The sequence below is a fragment of the Myodes glareolus genome, chromosome 14 (assembly GCF_982192425.1).
Source record: "Myodes glareolus chromosome 14, mMyoGla1.1, whole genome shotgun sequence".
Classification (NCBI taxonomy): domain Eukaryota; kingdom Metazoa; phylum Chordata; class Mammalia; order Rodentia; family Cricetidae; genus Myodes; species Myodes glareolus.
The window spans coordinates 65,051,385-65,063,359 of NC_142039.1; the positions used below are offsets into that span (position 1 = coordinate 65,051,385).

Here is an 11,975-nt window from a genome sequence, read left to right on the forward strand (position 1 = left end):
TTCTCAGTTAGTGATTGATGTGGGAGGGCCCAGTCATTTGTGGGTTGAGCCAACCCTGGGCTGGTAGTCCTAGGTTCTATAGTAAAGTAGGCTGAGCAAATAATGTGGAGCAAGCCAGTAAGTAGCTGTAGATGGAAGCTTCTGTCCCACCCGGTCCCACAGCTGTTCAGTTCAAAAGATACACCCAGAAGCTTTTATAAATTATAAACTGTTTGGCCTATTGCTCAGGCTTATTACTAACTGCCTCTTACAACTTAAATTAACCCATAATTCTTATCTATGTTTAGCCACGTGGCTTGGTACCTTTTCTCAGTAGGGTTTTCTCATCCTGCTTCCTCTACATCTGACTGGTGACTGCATCTCTGCCTTTCCTTTTTCCTGAATTCTCCTAGTCTGATTGCCTTGCCTATACTTCCTGCCTGACTACTGGCCAATCAGTGTTTTATTAAACCAATATGAGCGACAAATCTTTACAGCGCACAAGAGTGTTATCCCACAGCAAGCAGCACTCCTTCATGGCCTCTGCATCAGCTCCTGCCTCCAGGTTCCTGCCTTGCTTGAGTTCCTATCCTGACACTTTTTAGTGATGAACTGTGATATAGATAATCATGCCAAATAAACCTTTTTTCCCCAAGTTGTTTTGGGCATGGTGTTTCATCATAGCCATAGTAACCCTAACTAAGACAGAAATAAATGACTTAATTGTCAAAGAAAAAAACCATTTTGAACCATTAAAGCTTGAGCAAACTTCCCTTAATTAGATTTCTCCCCAAATACCCCTCACCATTGCCACACCATGGTGATGAGGTGACTCACTGAGGAGGAGAAATCAAAGAGGACAGAACAGAGGTCTTAGCCACTGGTCATTCAAATGGTTCCCTTCTGTAAATCTTAATAAATGCACACAATTATGTGAACTCATTGCCAAGGCCTTTCCCACATGCACTGGAGGAAGGCCTGATGGTGAAGAATCTCAAACTTTGCTGCTGAGTAATTTGCTTTCTCATTGCTGTGACCAAATCCCTACCTAGAAGCAACTAAGAAACAAGGGGTAATTCTGGCTTGTGACTTGAGGCAATGCAGCCCACCTTAGTGGGGGAGACATGGCAACTGGGGCCCTGCCTGAGGTGGTGGCAGATTTCACCAGAGACTATTATTGTGTGTCCCTCACTAGGAAACAATCACACAGTAAGGGAAATTACAAATTACAGCCCTGTGGGCAGGACTATAAACCTCAAGGCTTTGCTCAAATGACCCACTTCTTCCAGTAAGGCTCTGGTTCTACCTAGAGGCCTCACGACCTCTCAAAACAGCACATGATCTTCCTATGGGAAACATTACACTTTCAAACCAGAGCTGCTTTGCTGCTTCCTTCCTCCTCCTCCTCCTCCTCTTCCTCCTCCTCCTCCTCCTCTTCCTCCTCCTCCTCCTCCTCCTCCTCCTCCTTCTTCTTCTCTTCTTCTTCTTTCCCTCTTCCTCTTCCTCCTCCTTCTTCCCTTTTTCTCTTTCAGGAAATATGCCTCTAGCTATAATAAAGAAATACCTCAGTTTTGGTGGATTAACACAATAGTTTATATTTTCTGTAAAGTTCAGTTGGTGGATGATGACTATGGGCCTGAGTAGGGTCGGGGTATAGCAAGGGATAAAAAGACTTGCTCCATGTCCTCCTTGTTTAGGGGCTCAACCTGACAAAACCTTAGGCATCTTTGTTATGTGGCTTTTGTTGCTATCCAGGGCACACTAGGAAGTGAGTGTACATTGATTTCTCCCGTACCCTACTGTTTGGAAGTCATTCACCTGGCCATGCAACAGCTAAGAAGGAAAGGAAATGAACAGGGAAAATAAGGAAATAAATTTTGGCAAATCATGGTAGTCTCTGACACAGGAAGGGACAGAACTTGCCCTCAACTAGGGTTGGTCTGACAAAGTGCCAGGATGATCTTGTTGGAGCCCGAGGAAGCATGTTGAGAGGACATTTTAAGCTCACAAGCGATCACCTGTGTCCTCCTGAGCTAGGGAGGATGTTCAGGGCATGATATGAAAGACGTGCTAGCAATGTTGACAGGGACTTCTGCTGTATTGCTGTAGCTGGTAATTTTACTCTCTGCAACCCTACACATTGTGCTGCAGCAAGCCTGCCTGGGAACCAGTCTAGCAGTTAGGATGATGGCTGGGAGCGTGACAGCATTTTTAGGATGAAGTTCAGAGATCCAGCCTTCCCTCCACTGTTACTCACTGAGGAAGTTCACAGTAGCTGCCTCTATTACACCAGAGCCCCGGGAGTGAAGATATGTCAAGTCTTTTGGGGGCTCAGCACATAGCACGATGCTATAGTAGGTTGTTGTAAGGAATAATCTTTTTCCATTCTTTGAAGTACATAACACATTTTGTAAGCATATGAACATCTTTTGATATGTTATATTGCTCTGAACCTTGAGAGAATAGATCTTAATTTTAATGTGTGATTTCAGCAAACTGTGATCTCTTTGGTATGCAGTTCCTGACTCTTCCATATTAATGACTTAAAGTCATGCTTTAAAGATTGAGATTTTCCATTAGACCTTTCGTATGGTAATTAAAGGAAACACATAAGGTTTGATATAAACATACATTTTCTTGAAATATGGAAAATTTCCAAAGCAGTAGGAAAATAAAAATTCTTCCTGTCTTCTGGCAAATGGAAAATTGCCTCTCCCTTGCAGCTTTTCTTCCCCTCTATGTAAGTTAAAAATCCATTAGTAAATTAGGCCTAGCCAGGTCCATTCATTGATATTTGATCCTTAGAACTGCTCAAAGAAAATCAATGTGTGGCTTTTCAGTTAATTAGCATAATGCTAATATAAAGTATAATGCCAGCATAGCTGGGTCTTCATATTTAGCTTACTGGATAGCTAAGTGAACAAAAAGGGCCAATCGATATTTTTCAGATGAGATCAATACCCAGAATTCTTGGTAGAGGAGCACAGGGCTCCACTTACGTGCAAACAGCTTCCATCTGCCCAGATTCCCACACCTGATGGGGCTCGCTAAGGCAGGGAGGATAATGGCTGGAACAGTCCAAAATAGAAGGTGAGGGACACAGACTCTGCACCTGTAAGGGCAATTAGTGGCAACCATTGATTCCAACCCACATGATGGATTCAGATTCAGTCATCCCAGGCAGAGTTTGAAGCAGAGTGTCCTGAAGGAGTGAGCATTGAGTCAATTTCTACTTTGTTCTCGCTGGTGAGGGACTGAATTCCCTGACTCACTGTTGAGACCAAACCCTTGACAAAAGCAGGTAAGGAAGGCAAAGTCTGATTTTGGCCACAGGTGCAGCCCATCACAGTGGAGGCCATAGCAGGAAGCAGATGGTCACATCGTGTCCACAGTCAGGAAGCCGAGAGCCATGAGTGCTGGCGCTCAGCCCACTTCTTTTGTTCAGATCGTGTGTTCTGCCTATGGGATGCTTTGGATGGCTCTTTCCACCACGGTCAACCAAGTCTAGAAACTTCTGCTCACATATACGCCCAGACTTGTTTCCATGGTGACTCAAAGTCCCATCAAGTTGACAGTCAGATTAACTGTCATGGGGATGTAATCAAGAAAAATAACCTGCCAGTACCAGGGTCAGCCCATACCATACCGACAGCTTTCTCCTCTTTTTTTCCCTTTGAAAGTGTTTGTAATTCCTGGAAAAAACAAACAAACAAACAAGAGGAAAGTTCATTCCACCTGTTTACATGTGTGTAGTTCAGCGGCATCAAGTGTACTCAGTGTGTAATGACAGCCAGCATCCATTTTCTGATTCCTTTCTCCTGCTAAACTGAAGCTTTGTGTCCACCCCAGTCCTTGGGAACCACTGTTCTCCTTTCTCCTTCACAAATCTGAATCTGAGGAATCTAATAGAAGTGAAAATGTATACAATTATTCTTTTGTAATTGGTTTATCCCACTTGATGTAATATCCCCAAAGTTCATCCATGCTCTGTACACACAGTAATCTCTTTCAAAGAATGAGTGACGATCATTTTTCTGTTAGCATGGAGCATCTTGTTTAGTCATTCATCTGGCGATGGACCCTCTGTTTGTTTCTCTCTTTCAGCTATTGTCACTAGCGCTGCTGTGGGCTTGGGTATATTATACAAACACTTCCTCAGGTACCTGCTTATAATTCTACAAGGGGAATTGTGGGACCGCAGAATAAATCTATAATTTTTGGAGGAGCCGTCATGCTGCTTTACATAGTGGACATACTATTTTTCATTTCTAGGAGATATTCACAACAGTTTCTGTATGTTCCTTCCAACCCTTGTAATTTTCCATTTTAAGTTTTGAACAATAGCTGTTCTAAAGGACGTGGGTAGTATCCTGTGGTTTTGATTCACATTTCCCTAATTTTAGCTGATTCTTTTCAAATGGACTTATTGGAAAATTGTGGTTCTTCTGTGGAGAAGAAGCTTTTGCAAATCTTTTGTCATTAAAAAAAATGCCATTAAAGAAACTTTTGCAAACCGATGCAAATCTTTTGCTATTAAAAGAATTATTGAACTCTTCTCTTTGTCTGATCAGGTATTCTGGTTGACTCCGGTTTCTTCTTCTGTCTGTCTTGTCCAAGGCATGTATCTTGCCAGTTGAACTTCATTCATAGAACGAGGGTTTCCGGTTGTGCTCTGTTGTGCCTTTGACTGGGTGAGAGCCCAGAGACAATTTGGAGAAGAGATTGCCAGGAGGGGTGGCAAATGAACACCTTTGCTTCAGCCAAGGCAGCTTTCTTTTCACCTAGTTTGCCCATCCGGGCTTCCACATAAAATAATATTTGATATTTTTCCTGAAAGGAGAAGAAAAGTCTCCAGAACTTTGGGGATAGGGCTAAGTTTAGCCTTAACTGGTTCTTCAGCTCCCACCGCTGCTTCCCGGGGTGTTTTGCTAGGTATGAGTTGAAGAGAGGAATTGTCCATTTATTGCAGCAAGTAGTCATGGAATGCCCAGGAGCTGCTCCCTGCTGGCTGACTTGGGAGTAGAGCCTGTGAACCTGGAAATGAGATGGTTGGACTTGGGGGCTAGAAAGTGATCCTGGTCTTCTGTACACGAAACTTTGTCCCCTGGACCTGCCATCCCATCTTCCCCTACAGGGACTGCAGTGTTCTCTTGTCCACAGCAGACTCCTAATGGTCATCCAGGCAGAGGGTTAGCCCAGACCTTGTCTGCAGGGGCTTCTTATCTCCCCGCTAGCTCTCCTTCAGACTCTCTCCCTCAGCTCCATCTCCCACCACCTTCTCCTTCCTTCCCTCTCCTCCGAATCCCAGGAACCATCTGCTGTGACTGGTGTTCTCATTCTCCCTTCCCTGCTTATCTTCCCTTCAGCAGGAAAGCACTCCCTGGGCGGAGAGCCTAATCTCTCACTGATCCCAGTTTCTGAATTCATCATCCTGCCCTTCAGGCAATGGCTTCTCTGTGCCCTGCCAAGCTGAGTGTCCAGAGGCTGCCTATTATCAAGGAAGGGAGGGAGAGAGGGAGGGAGGGAGGGAGGGAGGGAGAGAGGAAGTAATGAAGGAAGGAAATCACTGAGAGCATGGTGGATGAGGCTGTGGGTAAGGAGGGGTCTAGGTTTCTGACATTGGTTAAACTAAAAGGCCAGTCTCTCCGCATCTGCTAACAGAAGGAAGCGCCTCCAGTCTGCCTGCCTCAGAGGTCTGCCCTTTCCCGTCTCTAGTCAACACCTCGAGGGAGTCATCAGCTGAGCAAGTATTCTGTATTACTATTTTCATTTTTATTCATTTTCTTTGTAATTGAGAGTAGTGGTGGCTTATTACGTAGAAAGAGGGCAGGAAACAGTTACCAAAAAGCTAAGCATGGACTATAACTTGTAAAGCATGACCCTGGAGCTGGGCCTTGTGGTCACAGGAATTTTTTTTTAAGTGTAGTTTTTATTTCTATTCTACCCTCTAAAATGTGCAGGTCCCCAGCACCAAGGAGGAATAATATATACTTCCTTTGAACACATCAGGCTTGTAAGACCCTTGAGCACTTCCAGAATTTCCAGAACGTCCTCCCATTTTCTCTATCAAATAAGCAGATATTCTCTATGTATTCCCTTTTCCTTTCCAGAATCTGGTGGATGGGCCAGCCTCCTTTGGTTTTCTTTTCCTTTCTCATTTTAGTATTCTGCAGTGTAAAATAAGCATCCTTCAGCACTGATGCCCCCTATGGGTAGTCGAAGCTCGGATGGAGAGGGGGAGCTTTGCTAAGGTGCTAGAGTTCTCTTCTTGCTCCTGCATGAGTGAGGCGAGCGGGTGGCAGAAGGAATAAATTAGCATCACTGCAGCTGGTTTTGCCCTGTAGCTTTTTCACAAACCCTAACACATATCAGCAATAAATATATTCCTGGAACAAATCTGGAGAATACTGCTCAGTGGGGGAGTGAGAGGAGAGAGAGGCTGATAGGCTATGGAGACGGTGCAGCGTTGCCGGCATCTCCAAAGGCAGAGACAGGGTGCTTGTTAGGGTTCAAGGTTCAATTTTCTGAGCCCCAGGGTTTCTAAGGACACTGGTACTCTGTGTGTGTGTGTGTGTGTGTGTGTGTGTGTGTGTGTGTGTGTGTGTGTGTTTTGTATCTGGCCAATTGAGAGAAAAGCAAGGTTTAGAACCTGGTGTTTTAGGAATTTCTGTTCTGCTGTGTTTTCTTCTTGTGACCACGAATGCCATTCCTGTAGGGACTAGAAAGTCTTATGCGTAGAGACCACACCCAGCTAAGAGTGGTAGCATAGCTGCAAGGGACACCATCTTTATTTGACTCAGCTTCTTTCTGTTAAGAAGCAGGAATGAAATAGACTTTGTCCAGAGGAGAAGTTGTGAGATCACAGGTCATGTTCAACAGCACGATGTTTGAACAACTTTGTATGTCTCCCTCCATCATTCCTCTTGCTGAGACTAGAGCTTGCTGCTGCAGTTAGACTGTCTGGCTGGGCAGTGAGCCCTTAGGCTCCCCCTGTCTCCCAGTCCCCAGCATTGGGGTCACAGGCATTCATCATTGTCATGGCTTGACTTTGACATGGGGGCTGGCATCAGACTGAAGTCCTTATGCTTACACAGCACATCCTGTATCTACAGCCATCTCTCTAGCACCAGGCTGGAATTTTCAATATTGTTCCTTCTGCCAGAGAGTATGTTCTGACAGGAGCCCTCAAGATGCTTTTACACCACTTTGAGAGAGACAGAACAGTTTTTCTTAAAATTTGGGCCTGATACTATCTTGCACATGATATACACAATATATAATTATGGAAACCGTACTTCATTTCTTATATAACATTGACATAAAGAACAGACTACTTTAGTCAGGTTTCCTAAGGTTAATTTATGTGATTGCAGAAACAAAGCTTATGTGACACAATATGATTTCATCAGAGAAGCCTTTTAAATATTCTTGCAGTGACTTTCTGGAAAGTAGCAGAGTGTAAAGTCATGATTGTAATAATACTTTTATTATTAAAGATGCTGTCATGGCCTTATTTAAATGTATGTCTAAATTAAGGAAAAATGAATTATCTTAATGAATTATTTGATAAAAATATCAACAGGGCAACAGCTTAGCATCTTTAATGCAGATAATCTTATTCCAATCAAATGACTGCATCTAAGGATCTTATAACCACAGGCAGACATGCTAAACATTCTTTCTTTTCTTTTCTTTTTTTTTGCTTCTTTACTTTTGGGCTCCAATGAATAAGTTAGTGATTCCATTTTACACAGAAGGAAAACTGTGAAAGAACATGAAAATTATAGTGGTTTTCCATTTTTAGGGCACTAACAGGCAGTACCATATATACCATAATAATGGCACAACTTAAGTTTTAGACTGCACTAGCAAACAGGAAGTACCACATATACCCCATTAATGACACACCTTGGGCTGTAAAAAATTACAGATATCTAATAAAGACAAATCCAGATGGAAAAGAACTCTAAATGGGTCACAGTGTTGGATAAATGTATGTAGGCTTGGAAGAGAGAAGGAAAGGAGCATAGAGAGTCATAAGATAAAGTTAATGCTTTAAAAAAGGGTAAAGTCATAGATATATGACTTTATGACAAATAGTCATAGATAAAAGGAATAAAGAAAAACAAGCCATGTAAAATGGAAAATTCACAGAGAGTCTGGATTATGTACATTATTATGATTTCTTTGAATTTTTTTCTACTGTGAAGGAGCTAAGTACAGAGAGACATTTCATTGTATGGGCTGCTAAGCTAAACCAGCATGTATATTATAAAGGTATCTTGACTTCAGAATTTGAGTCTAAGAATATGTTGTTTTGGAAAAGAGGTTCTTCTTTTGTTTTCACAGGAGATAAGAATCTGTGGATTGCTTCCAGACCAATATGGTTTGATGGAACAAGAGCACCTGAAAGGTTGCTATAAACATCCCAACAAAGAAGCACTTCACCCAATAAACAGCGGGAAGAAATTTGGACAGAACTATGCCCATATTCCCAAATACTGTTTGTAAATATTTCTTTACATTTAAAGGGGGATATGCTATAGAGATGGATACTTTGCATTGGTATGGATCTTGCTTTATTGATTCAAATTTAAGTTCAATTTTGTTATATGTATATGAATTTCTGATCTTGATTAAGGTATTGTGCTTATGTAGCTCACTGAAAAAAATGTAGTGTATAATTAAAAATATAGGTCAATATATAATCATCTATCAAGCTTGTAGTCATATTAGGTTTTCTAGATATATAGAGATATATTTCAGTTAATTAGGTATTCTTCAAATCTTTCCGAATATGGCATTTAAATGTTTTAAAAATTTGGGACTTTTCATGACAGTGAGATACATCTGCTCCTGGCAGCACCAGTCTACTTCAAGAGGAAGATAAGTATCAAAGAGGCTCCTTATGGAGTTTGCTAACCATTTGGGCAAGACACTGTTCTTGCCTGGACTGCTTAACTGAAAATACAGGACCCACAGAGAGATGACTGCTGAACTTGCCTAAAAGTGAGATGATCCTTTGGGGTTCCTGCTTCATGAAAGAGTCTGCAAGACTTTTGACAGGATAGAAGAAAATGACTGAACTGTCTTTGAAATTTCATGCTTCATGGAATTGTCTGCTGGATACTATGGGCCTGTAGGCTGAAGATGGATGCCCCAATGGTACAGAAGAACTTTGGTTGACTGTCTAGGCAGTGAGATGTCTCTGTCATTTCTAGAATTTTGGAAGTTGTTGCGTACAATGCACTTCCTGTTAACTTAGGTAATATTATATCTTTCTGGAGTCTTTGATGGAGTTGAGGAATATATAGTTATAGTTTTCCTTAGTTATGATAAAAGATAAAGTAAATAGAAATATTGTAACTGTAATTCATGCTTGATAACTGTTTTGTTATATGTAATTTTACTATGTTAAAGCCTTCCTTTTTATTTAAACAGAAAAGGAGAGGTGTTGTGGAAGTCCTCTCACCTCTGTGTGCTGTGATTACCATTAATGAATTAAGAAACTTCCTTAGCCTGTTGATAGAGCAGAACTTAGGTAGGCAGAGAGGACTGGACTGGATGCTGGGAGAAAGAATGACAGAGTCAGGAGATGCCATGGAACCACCTAAAATAGATGTGCTGAAACTTTGTTGGTAAGCCACTGTCACGTGGTGATATACAGATTAATCAAAAATGGGTTAAATTAATGTAAGAGTTAGCCAATAAGAAGCTCGAGCTAATGGGCCAAGCAGTGTTTTAATTAATATAGTTTCTGTGTGGTTATTTTGGTTCTGGGTGGCCAGGACAAACAAGTGGTTTCCTCCAACATCCAAATGGTTCTATGTTCTGTTAAATGAGAGTTTACTGATTTGGGCCAAAGATTGCTATTATTTTGAACACTTTCAGAGATTAACTGGGAAATATTTTCCCAGGAAATATGATAGAAACAAGCAAGTCCTTCCTTATTGTCAGTATCAATGAAGTTAGCATAAATGTTGTCATTCTTTTAAAAATAATTACTGAAACTACAAGGAATGCATTTAAAATGCTGTTTTTGTCTTCTGAGAGAAGAGCCATCACAATTGTTTAACAGCAAATTGTTTTATGAAAAGTAATACAGGTAAGGACATGTTCATAATGAAACATGATGAATACGTGTGATGTCAGGGAAGTTTAAAATAGAGCTCCACACTTGTGAAAATTTGTCAGCTGGTGTCTAGTCCAACATTCACCTAAACCCACACCTCTTTAATACAAGCTTTGGAAGGATGTTGTCCAGCTGCGGTTCAGTGCTTTCCCTAGACACAAAAAGCAATTCTATGTGTTTATCTCCTTGCTTCTGCTCATTGGTCCAAGTTCTACCTTCTGGGGTCACATACAAAAGTCCAGTCTTTTGTCCTCACCCCGAAAATGTGGTTTCTCTCTAGTTTGTAAATGCCTCTTTAAATTAAGTTTTCAGAGTTAAGCCAGTTTAGACACTGTCTTGAAGGAATGTTGAATGAGAGTGGGACCCTACACAATCCATCCAGCAGAGGTGGTTGTCAGTGTTTCTTTTCTGTGGTGTCTTTTTATTTTTTTCCCTATAGGATTTACTGAATCTCATGTAATTTATTGTTGTGTGACTTTTTCGGGGTCATCACGAACCAATATCTATTCACCTCGCATTGGGCACAGTTGCAAACCAGAAAAACAATTTCATTGTGGTATAGCTTAGTGAATGGGTGAGGTTTGGACTCAAGGGCAACTGTGTGCCTCAGAGGCCCATCCCAGCATGGTGATGGCTCGTGAGAACTGCAATACCCTGGGCTTCCTGCACAGCTTGCAGGCTGCTCTCCCAGTTGGAGAGTCTCTTCTTCCTGGCAGTTGCTCCTGTTTGTGCCACCTTGGGGAGAGGCCTGTGAATCCTGTAAGTTTCAGGAGCTTCCTAGGCTTTGTAAGTCATTTACTTACACGCCCTTGTGCTTTTTTTACTTCCCAAGTCTTATGAACCTCCTCTCCCTCCAGGTGGGACTGTTTCAGTTCAGAGGAAATAGTTATATAACACTTATATAACTATATAGTGCAATTCATACTGAATAATGTATGGTGCTATGAGTTATGAAGAACATATGAAATTAAGCATCCATCACTATAATTGGGACAAAAAGGTTCCATCTCGCCTTTTAACACTTTGCAGTTCACCCTCTGCCTCATCTTTTACCCCTGGAAACTCTTACACATTATTCCTTTGTATAATTGTGACATCTCGAATACTCAAGTACTATTTCAGCCATTAGGACTGCATAATGAATGAAAAAAATCCATAAAGAATTTTTAATAGATGTGAAAAATTAACTAAAGAAGACAAAGGACCTAGAGAGAGGGTATACCCAAAGAAAAGCCTCTAGTTGTGATGTGGGTGCCTTGGGCATTGATTTCAACATTTGTTTGGAAGCTCATTTGTCCCAGTGGTACACTAACCTTTTATACTGGTCAGAAACCTGAGAGAACATGCAACTGGTTGCATAGGGAGAAGTAAGCGTGCAAAACCTACATGTTTAGAGTAGTGAGCATCTGTGTGTGTGCGTGCAGCGTGCGTGCCTGTGCCTCTGTGTATGTGTGTGTGTTCCCTACCACAGCAGCTGCCACTGTCCAAGGTGCTGAATCCACACTGTGCATTGATCCCTCTCATATGATAGCTTTTGGATTCTGAAGACTTTGACTTCTCTCAGGAGTTCAGATTAAGGTGAGAGACAAGAGTTTGGCAAAGAGAATATAATGTGGAATGAGGTCATTGAATTAAAAAAAACTCTTTCAGAAAATTCATTTTATTTATTTTATTTTTATATTTGACCTTAACCTAAAGGCTGAGAAAGCCATATATTATCTTTTTGTGATGCGTGTATGTGTGAGTATATATGCACACATGTATGTGTGCATTTACAGGGCATAGGTCAACCTCAGGTATAATTTATCAAAAAACCTTGTTTATTGAGACAGGGTCTCTCTTTGGATCCAAGCTCACCGAGTAG

General features: G+C 41.5%; 1 long non-coding RNA gene across 1 annotated transcript in view; it reads left to right on the top strand.

Annotated features, from left to right (window-relative positions):
* Positions 1 to 11,705, top strand: part of LOC148119900 (uncharacterized) — a 43,539-nt gene extending 31,834 nt beyond the window's left edge. The window contains exon 3 of the long non-coding RNA XR_015734899.1: positions 5,641 to 11,705. This is a non-coding gene — a long non-coding RNA (uncharacterized LOC148119900). The remainder of the gene's footprint in view (positions 1 to 5,640) is intronic.
* The last annotated feature ends 270 nt before the right edge of the window (positions 11,706 to 11,975 follow it).